Genomic DNA, 15,843 nt, shown 5'->3' on the forward strand with positions numbered 1-15,843 from the left:
AGAAGCATCCTGGATGTGCTAGGTATGACCTCCAGTAAACACTGCCTGTGTCCTCACTCTCACCATCGCACTCCAGCACAGGCTCTTTGTGATTAACTTGTCCAACTTCACTTCTCTTATTTGCAGTTTTTGCCATGGGGTGCAATTCAATTGCCTGAACGTAAGCAGTTAGTGCCATTTGAGACACTTTGGTGTGTAAGACATCTGCACAGGACTGGCAGCTATGGCAGAAAACCTACTGATGATGCAAACCCTTCTGCAGAAGCACCTGGAGGCCAAGAGAAAGATACTCAAAAGCATCTCAGATGGCATGAGACAGCTGGGTATGGAGCCTGTAATAATCATTTACAGTCAACCAGGCACAGTCTTCATGGAAAAATGGGACCCTGCCAGCCATACGTATGCATTACTAGAGAAAATACTGCTTTTGATTTTATCTTGCATTTTGGTCCCACAGACACTTTAGCGGGTTCGCTCCCCTACAAATTGAAAGGACGTGAGTCAAAATAATCAGAGGCATCAGGAACCCCTACCTTGACATCAAAGGATCTACAGCGTGTTTGAGCACGGCTTGTCAAAACTGTCACTGTTATAACGCTTCCCTTTACAGCAGAAAATCAAAGAACAGCAAAACCAAATGAAAATAATAAAATAAAAATACAGGTAAACACATAAAGGAAATAAAAAATAAGGAAATTACATGAGGTTTTATGTCACCTAATTTTTTTTTTAATATCCAAATCTTGTCTGCCTAGGGAAGAACATAAGTCACCCCCATGGTTTATGTTTCTCTAAGAGAAGTCATTAATCCATTTAAACTACTCCAGACTGTAATTATCACCCTTTACTGTGAAACTAAAGCTTGAGAATTTTTGATCTTTGGTATTATTTACTGAAGCTGTCCCTGACTCAATAGCAATCTCATAAGAAAAACTGTAATCAATATCTTATTATGGAATTTTTTTGAGGCAAATTGACTTTTATTCCACAGAAACCTATACATTTTCTCATTTTAGTGAGTCTTTTCTTTCTGGCTATCTACTCCCTTTTCATTTAATTTCAAATCAAAAACCAGATCCAATGATTTATTTTTAAAGGAAACAAAACAAATGGAATTTTTAGATGGAGAGGAATGTCTATACAGTGGAAGGAATGGGGACCCAAGAGACCTGAATGCTCCCTCCTGACTGTGACATGAGCCATTTGTGGCTGACTGAAGGCAGCCTTCGCTTCCAGCTGTAGTCACCTCTTCTTTTGCAGTGATGGCTATTCTGTGCCTCTTACTGAAAAAAATTGGTAAGTTTTACTGCAGCTCAAATATCACTCAGAAAAGAGGAGCAGGCACAAGAAATGAACTGTGGAGCAATACTGAAGTTTCGTCCACGCTGATTCCTGTAAACAACATTCCAGACAGGGAGAGCTCACAGCCCCTGTCCCTAAACCCTTATAGAGTCAGAAAAATTCAAATTCCAGAGCAGACCTCCTGCTATCAACCTGGCTTTCCTAAGTCTTTATCTTCAATTAGCATAAAAGTAATAATTTTCCCTTTTTCTTCCATATTCAGTTAAAGTTGGGTAGAAAGAACTGCAATGTGCAACTAAAATGAATGACCAACGTTTAGGAGTGAACCTGTAGCAAAGCAAAAGTTCATAAGGAGTTTTTATTATAACTGAAGGGCAGTAAGATTACAGTAAGGATACTTTAAAATCTTTGAAGAAGTCTTTATCACAACCTTCATTAAATAAAAAATATGTGCAGCTAGAAAGAGTCAACAAATTGTGTTCAGACTATTATGTAACATGTTAAAATAATAGAAATTAAATTGGGAAGCTTCCAGCAACAATACGAGATCAAATTGAAGTGTGATGGATGGGTTCTGAGATACAAAACCCATTGGAATAAAAGAGGTAAAGGAATGAAATGACAAGAAACTGTTTAGAACCACGAATATGCTTGATGGAAAAAGGAAATGGGAAAAGTAGCAGACTGAAACTGCAGAGCAGGAGGCATCTTTACTGTCGTGTTGATGCTCTCTCAATTTGATGCTTAAGTTCACACGGTCTGTATGTCGCTGTGTGCTCCAGGTCTTCTCTGAGGTACACATATTTGGCCAGAGAAATCAAAAACAAAGAAGTCATTTTGTGTACCCCATGTCTTTGTTTATGGACAAGACTGAGCTAGACCTGACTTCCACCCTGGCTTCCACCAACCTTCTGCTTCCAACTCACAGCACCCATAAGCATCGAGGAAGCCAAATTCACCATGGCACAGCCCTCCTGGGTCATATGGCACAAACCCATCTTGATCTTGCATCAAAATTATCTTCCTCTACAGAGGCTTTTCCAAGATTTCCCACATCACCAACTGAGCAGATTGATAAATTCAGCACCCCACCTTCATTTCTTATTCTATTGCCTAGATGAAATAGTCAGGGGCAACGCCCTTCCCTGCTATACCCTCCACAAGCTCACAGCTCAATCGGTTATTGCTGTAAGGGGTTTACAACCTGTATGAGGCTTGTACAAATCTTTTCTTTTTCACAGGGGTAGATGATATTTATGGTATGTTTAGCTGCTGTGGGGAAAAAGGGACTAAAAATTTATGATACCCTACCCACCCTGCGGTGTCCGGGACATTTTCAGTGTCTGGAAATGCTCAGCACTGCAGCGGAAGGTGCTCCGAAGGGATCTCAGTGCAGCAGCCAACATTTGCTTAATGTTCTGTTAATATTTAAACAGCAAATCTGTCAACAGATTAATTGGCACTGTCACTTTCCAGCAGTTTTATGGGTACTTCAAACCACTAGCAGTCTATTCCTAAAAGGAAGCACGTAGCATTTAAATATCTCATATGCATATGAGATAATAGGAATATTAAGCATCCTGAAGAAAAGCCGTAACTGCTATCATGCTGTTCTCGTGCTGAATTCCCAATATTTCCTGCTTTCTCTAGAGAGGTGTTGACAGAAAGAGGTCATAAAAAATATTTAGAAATTACTTGAGCACTTCATCCCATGGCAGACATGCCATTGATACCAAGGACCAAGCATGAACTGGAACAAGCAAGACAGAAGACTTTAGATAATGTAAGAAGCCATTTTTTTACATCCTGCCCTCTTCCGATGCTGGAAGGTGTGAGTTGCATCGAATTACGAGCAATTAATTGTAGTACTCTACCCTATCCAAGTCACCATCACTTGAAGAGGGATTCACTTCAACTTACTTACCATCCCATACGACGGCATCTATTAAAATGAGTTGATCAGGCTCCTTCAGGAGCCAGTGGTGACATAGAAGTTGCAGAAAAAAGGCAGTTCTTGGATCCCTATTTTAGGATGCAATGGATCATTCTCTGAAGACTCTCCTATCCTTTTTCCACTCACTATTGAGGGAACCTAGACAATCAGATTTGAACTGGTGCCTAAAAGCTGAATTTGGGTGAGAGGAATCTTATTGCTGGTATATGGCACCACACAAACCCCACTTACTTACTCAACGGCTTTCCCACCTCTGCTTCGACAGGCACATCACAGTGAATTATGGGAAGAATTCGGTGAAGTGAGCATAGATTAATGCATGGGCTTGCTCAGACATGTGATCAGTGCCTATAGATCCGGGAAAATTTTGCAAAAGTGGTAGAGACTGCCAGTGCATAATCCCCTTGCTCCGCTCCATTAGTCAAGCATGTACCAGTTTCAAGAGCAGTGATGCAGCCTTATTTGCTCTGCAGAGAGATAAGATCCACAGAAGAGTGGGAAAGAGAGTAAAATGGACAAAGAAAAGAGGCTGCAGCCCCTAACTGATCCTTCACAAAATACATTTACTTTGTTCTCATTCCCTGGTGAATTCATTAGCTTGCACTTAGCACCATTCTTTGGTCAAATGCTCATGGCGAAATAAATTGCAGCAATTTATTCATAAAATACTGTTTTATTTCCACCTTTTGACCATACAATCCATGAAAGTTGTTACACTTCCAAAGAGAACTAGTTCTCTTCCTGGCCTCCAGGGTTTTTTTCAGAAGCAACTCATACAAGTATATGTGTGTATGCGTGTGTGTGTGCGCACGTGCATGGCAATGTAAGAGACATAACAATTGCCTGGTGTCACTACTCCACTATAAAGAGCTTAGGGACAAAACAAAATCAAGGCCCTCAAAGTTTTCTGCGAACCCTCCAAGCTTTTCTGCTGGAGCCTTTCTCGTTGGCCCTGCAAATTAGATGGGGTTAATCAAGCCCTCTTGTGCTCCATCGCATTTCCTTCCTCAGCCAGAGGGTGAGTAAATGAGACATAGTTACATTTTGTGTTTACAAAGATTCATAGCTCTTAATTTTACTTTTAATTTTAAGCAATCAAGTAATACTTGTGTTCATTCAGCAGCTGTTCAGTGTCTCTTTGGTGAGGCAGGTATCCACCCATTTGGGAGCTGAGACCATATTTCTGCAACATATAAACAAAAAGGAATTTGATATTTACCATTGAGAAAACTTTTAAAAGTTTACCTAGTTACCCTACCAAGCCATCACTCCTTATTTAATGAGTATTTTCTGGCTGCGTCTTAGGTGTGTTTCTTCACTGAGGATTCCTGTAATTAACATTTCATTTAAAACTCAAGATGATTATTTGGCTTTACACCTGGCGCCTTAACTGAAAACAGAATTTTAAAAAAGCCAGATTTTGAGATATTTGCTGCGTACTTTTATTTCCTTTGTTGGACCGTTATTGAACACACTCTTTTCTCCTGTAGTACGATGTTCCAGATGCGAGTAGCTTTGGTCGAGTGTTTGAACTTCAGAAATGGGCAATATCCGAACTTCCAAAAGAGTCTTTGATCCTCTAGGAGCTCATTGAAGTTCCTCCTGAATACAGCACGCTGTTTCTGCAACCACTTTCTCAGTTACTCCACACTAATGTCACTTGTTAGTAAATGTGTGAGATGTCATGAGCACTACAGCTGGTTATTTAGAATAAGAGGATATTACTGGTTTTAACAAAGGAGCTACTTAGATAGAGCTTTGATAAGTAGCTGCTATATGGCTGCAAATAGACTGGCTCTGCATCATGTGTAAATTATTTAGGGACAAAAGAGACAAATTATCTCCTAGAGCCCCACTTGGCTAGAAAGCTGGCATCATTCTCCCTTTGCCAAAGAGTCTTTCCAATGGAAGAAAGGAATATTACTTCAGGATGATAACATTTTTGTTGAGGTGATCATTAAAATACGCTTTCATCACAATTTTTCTTCTCCCTGCATAGAGAATGAGAACATCATTGATTTGGGGATTTCTGTCTTCAAAGGAAAGATAGCAGTGTTGATGAAGAGATATAAATGCCAAGGATAAACCAGGCATGGTTATAATTAACATCTCCAGTATGTCCGTTCTCATTTCTTTCTGATCAGTGTTACGGCTTTAAGTATTAGCAGAACTCTACCTCGAATTTGCAGCTTCAAGGCTCGAATAGACACAGCTTCTCCTAAATTGTATCAGAGCTTAAAATACAATTATAAATCATGTATTTAATTACATTGCAATCTCTTTGTATACACAGAATATTCCAGTTTGCATAATCAATAGGAAAGATAGAGAAAGCATCAGTGTGAACTTTGAAATCTCAAATGTAACAGTTAATTTGCCCAACACAAGCAGCGAAGCCAAAACAGCGCTCCTCAAATGTCAGCTACAGCAATGACCCTCTGGAGAACCATTTTACCCTCAGAGCACATTTCACTCAAATTTGGTAAGTTTTAGTTAAGAGAGAAATGAGAGGAAACACTCTGTTTTCAGGATTTATGAAGAAGAATGGGGTGGAACCATGCCCTCTAAACATAGAATGAGACCCTGGTTTTTGCTGCACTCTGCAAGCACAGGACACAAAGATGATCTTTGCCCTGGTGACTGTACGGGTTTTCCCAAGAGGTTGTGGAGTCTCCATCCATGGAGATATTTGAAACCCAACTGTACACAGTCCTGGGCAATCTGCTCTAGCTGGCCCTGCTTGATCATGGGGTTGAACTAGAAGATCTCTGGAGGTCCGTTCCTATTTCATCCATTCTGCGATTCTGTGACATTATGAATAGTTACCCCAGTACAACACAGAAAACAAATGTTTAAAAGAATTTAATGGATTATATTTGTATCACCAAATTGCTGCTCATTTCAGCATAGCAGATCTGATGGGCATGCCTCACCCACGTGTTTTGTTAAACCACACTCTTGGAGTTGATGTGTCCATGTGTAGTTGTACGGCTGTCGTACAATAAAAGCATACGCATGCCTGGTACTTTAGGTTTAGTTGACAAACAGCAACTGATTAAAATGAACCCAATCAGGATATCTTCAGTGCCCATATCTGAGGAGAACATCTGTAAGAGAGCATGGAGCACGTGTCTCATGCTTTAAAAGCACCTGTCTTGCACTGACATATAAAGAAAAAACCAGGAGGCCGTTTGAAGAAAATAAGACCAAGAAAGCAATCTTAAATACCCCTAAGAAGATTTTTAGGAAAGATTAAATATATGCATGGAGGGGTTTTTTAGGTTGTGGGGGTAATTTTAAAGAGATCTTCAAAGGCAAATTTGGTAGAACTGGAAGGAGATTTGCAGAATATTGCTTTACCAGGACAAGCAGTTATTCTAGTACAAACAGACAGGATGAAGGGAGACAAAGAAATAAAAGTTAAATAACAAAAGAATTAACCTTAATTTACCCTAATTAACCTAGAGATAAATTGGTCTCTGTCACTATATTCTGCCATCACATTATGGTTTTTATAAGTTATTTTTATTGGCCAATCCATCTTCACTTTGACTTTCTTTCTTAAGTCCTCATTACTATTCCACAGCTCAATAGCTTTTTTTCACTGGACGTGTTAAATGGTGGAAAAATAAAATGGATCAATACAGCGACTCCATTAATTCCTCATCTTAAATTCTAATAAAATCAATTTAGAGAAGTGGCGTATCGTTAAGCTTACATCATAATGCAGTAATTAGAAACAACTTTCATCTTGCCAATTCCTTTGAAGATTTTAATGGCAATCAATTAAACATGCCTTGCTTCTCCATTAAAGACTTTCAAAATGGAAATTGGATGAGAAGTTAAAGATAAGCTGGCTGATTACACAGTCTTACCACCCACCACCATTTCAAATATTCCCCCCAAAATGTGCAAACTCACCATTAAAAAGTTAGCATAAGCTAAGTCCTCTTCCTGTAGTAACCAATAGTAACTTTTCAGTTAATATATCATGTTTTAATAGACAGAGTGGTACAACACTTTGTGATTTACATATTTACCAAGTAGAAATTTTGGTGTGGCTCACTGTGATGAAATCTTTTTTTTAGATTTATGCCCAGCCGCTTTTAGGAGTTTAGCTACATCTATATTAAAAGGATGCAATTTAAGATTCACTATCTACTATTTAAATTAAAATGTCTCTGCAGATCTTAGAAAGAAGTGGATATTTTAATATGCTGTTTCATTAATAGTAATAATTGGAGGTTAGTGATGATCCCCCTATACTATGTGCTGCACAAAAAAATGGAAAAAGACAACACCAGGTTCAAATCATCCACAGTCTAGGCAGAAACCACCAGGTACCTCCGTTAATTCTTTGCCTGCTAGGGGTTTATGCCCAGAAGGAATTTGCATTTGTAAGGAAAACATGCACACCTAGTCAATGACTGAACATCCAATTAGCTACACTAGCTCTCCCCTGCATCTCTCTGAAATCGGAGAAATCCAGCTTCCTTGATTGTTTGTGTCTCGCCTTACTAAACTGCAGCAGCATCTTCCTGACACTGGGATGTCAGCACTGCACACGCTGTTCCTGGTGATGTTCCAGCAGGGCTGCATGGGCCATGCACCTCCACACCATCCTCCCTGTATTATCACCCCATGCTGCCTGAACCAGCACTTGGGGTTTTTTTTCAGGTTTGCTAAGTTGCTCACATCTTGTGTATTAACACTTGCGCAACAAATCGTCAAAAGCAGATCAGAGAGATTGCCATTGAGATAAGCGTAGGGTAATATATCTTCTGGATTAATTCCACAACCTGAATACCATTTATTCTCCAGGTCTCTACATTGTCTCTTCTTGTTATTTTAATTCATTTGTTTAACTGTATGTCCGTTCTACAGTCAAAGGAAAGAAAGGAGTAACATTTAAGCAAAAAAGTCTTCCAAGAATTGAACAACTTGTTCTTTAGTCCATGTCATCGAAATTTTATAGATAAAACTACTTCTGGATGTGTCAGTAAAAGAAACCTCATTGTGCCTATGTTTGCAGTCAATCTGAGTATCGATGAAAATATGAAATGTTATAATTAGAGTTGATTGTTATAATTAGAGTTCATAACTTTTTATTTCATTAAAAAGTTGTTGAAAAGGTAAAATCAACTTTTGTCTAACAATTTTTAAAATTCTTTCTTGAACATCTTATGAAATGTTAGTATGTGAAAATAATTTTATTTTTAAGTTTTCCTGAACTTTCTTACATTTTGAACAGAAAGTGAAGAAAAAGTTAGAAAAATGTTTTAAGAAAGAGGGATGTAATGCAGTGATAGCAGGAAAAAAAAAGGAACAAGAGCCAAAGAAAAATAACAAAACCAAAAATGGAAAATAGGAAAATTTTATTTTTCAAAAAATAACACCTTCAGAGAAAGCAGATTAAAAATTGTTGATTTACAACATTTCCAAATAAAATTACATTCATCAGTCAGAAGCTTGTGTGATTTGGATTCACCTCATCAAAAGGTCTAAAATGTACGTGTCTACATCTGAACGAGCTATGAAGGTGTTTTTAGAGTCAATGGAAAAAAATAGTCCCTCATAGGGTATAATTCAAATGTTAAAAATCAGTCAGATGGATAGTGCCTGTTCCTCTGCAGAGCCTGTAAGGTGAGCTTGGCGTTTCTGACACTGATCGAAGTGCAGGTACCAAGGTAGGTGAAATTAATCCCACCTCTGGGTCCTCAACCCTATCAATGTCACAAGAAAACTTGTCCAAAGTCAAGAGAAGTGCAGGGTCAGACACCCAAGAACCCACAGACTTCAGCAGAATTGAGGCAAGATATTCACAACAGGAGCAGGTGGAAGCTGTGACTGAGGATGAGCCGGTGGATGTGTGGGTTGGAGTTAGGTTTGTGAAAATCAATGCAGAGGTTTTCATGGCTGCACTATAGTACAACTGGAACTATCCCCGGTTCATTTTTCTGAAACTGGCATTAACTTAACCTGGACTTCACTTGGATTTTATCAATACCCCTAGTTTTCCCACTGAAAGATCAAATGGTGGAAAAATCACCTTTTATGTTGCTTGAGCAGTGGTCTTTGCACTCAAAAGAATGTTGTATTTTTGCTACATAAAATTGCTCCAGACATCTGCAGGTTTAAAGGAGAGCGTGTTGCACAAGGGTGATGTAGATATCTGACAAAATAATTCCACATGAGTGCCAATGCCTGGACTTCTCTTGACTTTAAACAAGTTTTCTTGTGACATTGATAGGGAGGCATTGCACTCATCAGGAAGGCAGCGAAATGCCAATCAGAGGCAACTCTTCTGGAAACCAGCTGCTAGCTAGAAGCTGAACCCCAAGTACCCACCAATGAAAGAGATCGGAATATCCACCTATGGAAGAGTTCAGTCTCATGGAATTGAGCCATTTTCAAAATAGAAAATGTGGGACATACTTATATGGCTCCCAGACGTTTCCCAGAAAGCCTTAGCAGCTGCATCCTCAGCCACTGTTTATGCTACAGCTATGTTAAATAAAGATGCAGTGGCACCGGTAATTATAGCCTATTACAACAGAGGTCTAAGAGAACTCTTACATACGTCTAGAAAGAAACAGCACTGCTTTAAAAATTATCACCCCCATGGCAAGTCCATTGCTGAGTTAGTATTTTCAAGACAGAGGATAGATAGCTGTTTACTCAGAAACTTCTGGAAAAATCAATTAGACCGGGTTAGCAACTGAACTTGGTTCAATTAATCCTGGTGCACGATCTGCACTCAGAGGGACAGCAATCGCAGGGTGTATTCGTCAGCCGTGAAGGCCTGGAGGAACTACTTGCAGAAGTCAGATCGCAATTCAGGTGCTGGATGTACAGCCCCCAACCTCACAAACAGCTCTCTGGTTGAGCAATAAATCCAATTTAAACTAGGCCAAAGCACTGAGCTGGATGTGAATTTCCTCTGGAAACAACTTTGTGTGTCCTTTCTTAAAAGTCCTTTTCCACAGCTCTGCCCTGCTAATGCTTTTTTCAGCACAGCACAATACCTCAGCCATGTGAAAAGAGTTGAGATAGCCCAGCTTTCTCCCATCCTCCAGCATGATGAAGCTGTTTAAGAAGTGACACCAACTGACTGCTTTCCCGTTCCTGCACACAGTGACTTCTCTTCCCCGCTCAGCAGCAATATCCCTCTGAGATGCTGGGGATCAGCACACATTAAATTTGTGGTTGCTCTCCAGCACTGACATCAAGGCTTGGCATCAAGTGCAAAATATATTAACATGCTAATGGATGACGTCTGTCACTCCTGCCACATTTGCGGTGATTTCTAAGAGGCTCGAGGAGACCAAAAGACATAGCAGGGAGGCAGCTTTTCTCATGCCAGCCTCTTCACAGATGAGGTCCATTGCATTTTGTGTGAATACTGTGGTTGCCCACATCCCTCTTCCAGAAGTAGCTAATGAATAGATTCACCAGATATGTCTTGCAGTCGGGAGCAGGATGGGAGATCTGGGAAATCCCATGGCTGGGATGCAAGCAAGAATAGTGTGACACTTCTGACAACAAACAAGGGGTTTTTTTGGCCTTAAGGATTCACACTGAACATCGCGTTGGCAGTTTATCTGGACAGCATCTACCAGTGATAGCCAGGAAGGGCCAGGTAAAAAATACTGTTCATTTGCAAAGAAAATAAGTGGAGATATGATATACAGTGTTTCATGCATCTATTCAAGAAGTGTAATCTAATGGTACCATGAGTCATTACAGGCACTAGGAGAGAAGGCAAGATAAGGTTGATTCAAACATAAAGCCATAAATATCTGAGCAATGCGTACCTTTCAAATATCCACCATGGGATATTCATCAGAGTCAGAATTTCATGCCAAAGTCCCTTAAGAATTTTGTAACGGGGCTCCCGGGCTATTGGTTGTCCTTTTGTTATGCTCTGGAGAGAAATCAAGAATGAAGGAAAGATTATTCAGAACTAAAAAGAAATACCAGTATTTCTTGCTGAGTGCTTTAAATTCCCACCAAGTATCGAAGTACAATGCAAGTACGCTGCAAGTCTATCGCATTCCCAGCCAGGGATCTGTGATTTCACTAGTAAAGGGCAACATGTCTTCTACCATTCATTAGCAGCACAAGGCACCTCAAATTTTGAAACAAGCTTTACAGGCAATTAATTATTTAATGTTTAAAAGTCCCCCAGGTGTTGTTTTACACCACTAACCTAAAAGCGTATGACAGTCTCTGATTAGAAGATGAATTTTCATGTATGCAGTGACCTGGCAAAATTCTTAATAGCAAAAAAAAAGGTCTTTTAGTCTGATTCTATCCTTAGATAAATATACGAGGCTCTTAAAAAAGACCACATTGCATAAACACGTTGTCCACTTGTAGCCACAGCTAGAATCTGGTCTTTCTGAAGAATCATAGAATCATAGAATAGAATCATAGAATCATTGAGGTTGGAAAAGACCTCTAAGATCATCGAGTCCAACCGTCAACCCAACACCACCATGCCCACTAAACCATGTCCCTAAGCGCCTCATCTACACGTCTTTTAAATACCTCCAGGGATGGGGACTCAACCACTTCCCTGGGCAGCCTGGTCCAATGTTTCACCACTCTTTCAGTAAAGAAATTTTTCCTTACATCCAATCTAAACCTCCCCTGCCGCAACTTGAGGCCATTTCCTCTCATCCTATCGCTTGTTACTTCGGAGAAAAGACCAACACCCACCTCGCTACAACCTCCTTTCAGGGAGTTGTAGAGAGCGATGAGGTCTCCCCTCAGCCTCCTTTTCTCCAGGCTAAACAACCCCAGTTCCCTCAGCCGCTCCTCAGAAGACTTGTTCTCCAGACCCCTCACCAGCCTCGTTGCCCTTCTCTGGACATGCTCCAGCACCTCCATGTCCTTCTTGTAGTGAGGGGCCCAAAACTGAACACAGTATTCGAGCCTGTGCGGCCTCACCAGTGCCGAGTACAGGGGCACGATCACTTCCCTACTCCTGCTGGCCACACTAGTTCTGATACAGGCCAGGATGCCATTGGCCTTCTTGGCCGCCTGGGCACACTGCCGGCTCATGTTCAGCCGGCTGTCGACCAACACCCCCAGGTCCTTTTCCGACAGGCAGCTTTCCAGCCACTCTTCCCCAAGCCTGTAGCGCTGCATGGGGTTGTTGTGGCCGAAGTGCAGGACCCAGCACTTGTCCTTGTTGAACCTCATACAGTTGGCCTGGGCCCATCCATCCAGCCTGTCCAGGTCCCTCTGCAGAGCCTTCCTACCCTCGAGCAGATCAACACTCCCACCCAACTTGGTGTCATCTGCAAACTTACTGAGGGTGCACTCAATCCCCTCATCCAGATCATCAATAAAGATATTAAACAAGACCGGCCCCAGTACTGAGCCCTGGGGAACACCGCTCGTGACCGGCCGCCAACTGGATGTAAGAAGCATGTAAGAAGCAACAACAGAGGCAAAACAGAGAATGGAAAACATCTCAAGACGACAAAAAAGGGAATGGATTTCTTGAGAGAGAAATGCAAAACTGTTAAAGCATTTAACTTTGCAAAGCAGTTAGGAAAAGAAAGCAAAAACCTACAGAAATTATCAAAACATTAACAGGGAATCTGCAAAATTTCCATCAGCAGAGATGTTTAAGGAAAGGTTAGACTGGCATGGTTTCAATCCAAGTCCTCCTTTTGAGGAAATGACCAGAAATCTTTTCCAGCCCAGCATTTCTACAGCATTCTCACCCTCTTGTTCAGCTCCTCTATGCCAACTAAAAAAGCTGAAGCCACACAACGGGAATTTTGCACGCCTGATTTCCAGCAGAGCAAGGAGTTTCTCCATGTCAGAACTGCAGGAGACAGCAGAGGATGTTTCCTGTGGCTCCATTTGCTGTAGAGAGCATCGCCCAGATCCAACGAGCTATTCTGAGCAGGGTGACTGCCAGCTCCACAGCCTGGAAACATGGCCGTAACAGGCCTCGGGTCATCCAAACTTTACCTTCCATCACCATGAACTTGTGGGTAGGATGCCACAGAGTCACATTTATATAGGGAAAGGTGTTTCATGCAGGAAGTAAAATGAGATTTTTGCTCTGCTGTCTGCATAAGAGTCTAGGTATAAAGATCAGATTTGTTTTGGTTTGTTTTTTTAAACAGAACAAATAATGTCCTTTGTGTTATTTTCTGTATGTGGAGGAATTCTTGTGTCAGGGAATAACTAAGATAACAGTTAGCCAGAGGGTACCGAACTTTAAAAATGTTAAATATTATAAATTACTTTAATTTATGCCTCCCACACTGATATTCTTCGAGCATCATCCCTTCTCCTCCCTCCCCTGCCCCAGAAGCTATGCTGTAATTAAGAAGGGGCTTTATAGGTCACTTGGTTGTCCCTTTGGCCAGGTTTACTGTGTTAGATCTTGATCTGAGAGGCTTACACTCAAAACCAGGGGTGCAATAAATTTCAGGTGGTTAATCAGGTCCTCAAATTAAAAACCAATACTGTGTTCAAGCTCCTCTTTCTCATCAGTGGTGGCCTGTACATGTCCCATCTCACCTTTAACATTGTTTATTTAGAAAATAAACCATCTTAAACAACAGTTCATTAATACCGTTAACTTCTCTTCATTTTTATGAAGGCATGTTTGTGTATGATTTACCTCCTTATGAAGCCTTGGTAGACTTGCACAAGGATTTGGCTGAGGCTAAGCAGAACAAATGGCTTTATTTGTCCCTCGTAGGCAGTTTTCCTCTTTTACTCTTACACCTTCTCCTCTCTTACTGGTTTTAGATGCTGTTACACATTGCTTATCCCTGAGGCTGAGAGCTCTGCTATTATTTACTCATACAGATCCCCACCAAATGGAGTCCTGATCCTTTCACGGGAATCCCTGGTGCTGCAGCAATGCAAATTCATCATACGGGGCCCAAGAGCTCACCTCCTGCTGGGCAGCTTTGCTGTTGGACACTATGCCATTAGCATTTATAATTTCCAGGAGTGATTTAGTACAGCAGTAAAAGCTTGGCAATGAAAAACAGGCACAGAAAAAGCTCTGATGCGTGGAGGGGGCAACTTGCTGCACAGCAGTGTTTGCAACAGGCACCTCAACTGGGAGCTCTGCTCCCTCGTCATCAAACCTCACGTTAGCCTTCAAAGCCTGGTCTCCTACAAACCTTTGATGGTTTGAGGACAGGTCCAACCTCTGTGGCAGTGGTCATTTTCCTCAGGGAAAAAGAAATACAGCTGGGAAAGAAAGTCCCAAGAGTGGGAAGTGGTCCACTTTCATCACAAAGCAAACATCTGTGAAGTTTCTGCCCATGGGTCTTTAACGTGCCTTTGACCCTGGTGGCAATCAGAACTCCAGGAGAAATCTCTGTAGTTCTCCCAAAATTGCAAGGCCTCAAGGAGAGCAGGAATAGAGCATGAATGAGCAAGAGATCTGTTCCTGCCTTGTCCTTCCTGCTGTCGCCATGCGTGCTCTCCTGTGTCTGGCGCACAGTTTGGGGACTAAGATGGGAAGCTTTTATTGACTTCTTTCATAATTATTTATATACCACTCAAAGCATACAGATTAGCAAAAATATAGATCTTTGTCAGCACCTACTTCACAAACCAAAACAGCCACAGGAACTTCACAGTTTCCCAAGATGACTGGAAAAATAAGACATCTCATTGTGCGTGCGGAGTCTCTTGCACTGTGCATTTCAATTATTCTTGTCATTGAAAACATCTTACCATGTGCTTACTAAAGAATCAACATCTCCCCTTGCCTGACCCCAAATTTCCCTCTCCTTTCCTTAATCAGTACAGTTGGCAGAAATATTCTTGATTTTCTCCATGAGTCCTGATATTGATTTGAATCAAGTGCCTGTGTCTGAGGAGGAGCTGAATTCAGAGAATGAAAATCAGTACCAGATAGGAACTGCGTCCCTTTTCTACCCCACATGGAAATGAAAAAGATTGAAACAGTGAAGGAATCAGGAAAATGAAGTTTGTATTTTTCTATACTGCAGAGACTAAAACCCCCATGCAGTTTCCAGAAGGCATTCAATCTCATCTTTCTAACCATCTTTGCCAGAAAGAAGTTCTACTTAAATTAGAGACATGCAATTATGCTAAATTGTGCAGAGGTAAATGAGACTCAGTCATGCATGAGGGTCTTAGAAGAAGGAAATGGGGCAGATTTTGTGGTTTCCATGGAATTAGTCTTCCTGTCAATCAATTTGATCTGAAAAGCTGAGATGAGCAGTCTTTCTGGATTTTATTATTATAGCATCAGGAAATTGCAGTGACTTGAGAGGCTACCACAAGCCAAAAACACTTTTAAAATTCTCAGACATTTTTGCAGCCTTTCAACAAAATCTAGGGATTAAAAGTGCCTGCCTTTTGGTGTGCTATACATTTTCTGAGTTTTGTTGTAAAGGCCGCCAACTGATTAACCGAGTTGCTTTTATTTATTTTTGTCTTCAAGAGCTGCCAGAAGTCCTGGCTTTTTACCACCATCAATACCTGCAGTTTCTTTGAGAGTTAATAGGTAGAAAAGTGAAGACATCTTATATGTGACTAGCAGCTAGTGGTCCAGGAGGGGGGATGAA

Source organism: Aptenodytes patagonicus, chromosome 2 (assembly GCF_965638725.1).
Source record: "Aptenodytes patagonicus chromosome 2, bAptPat1.pri.cur, whole genome shotgun sequence".
NCBI classification, from domain to species: domain Eukaryota; kingdom Metazoa; phylum Chordata; class Aves; order Sphenisciformes; family Spheniscidae; genus Aptenodytes; species Aptenodytes patagonicus.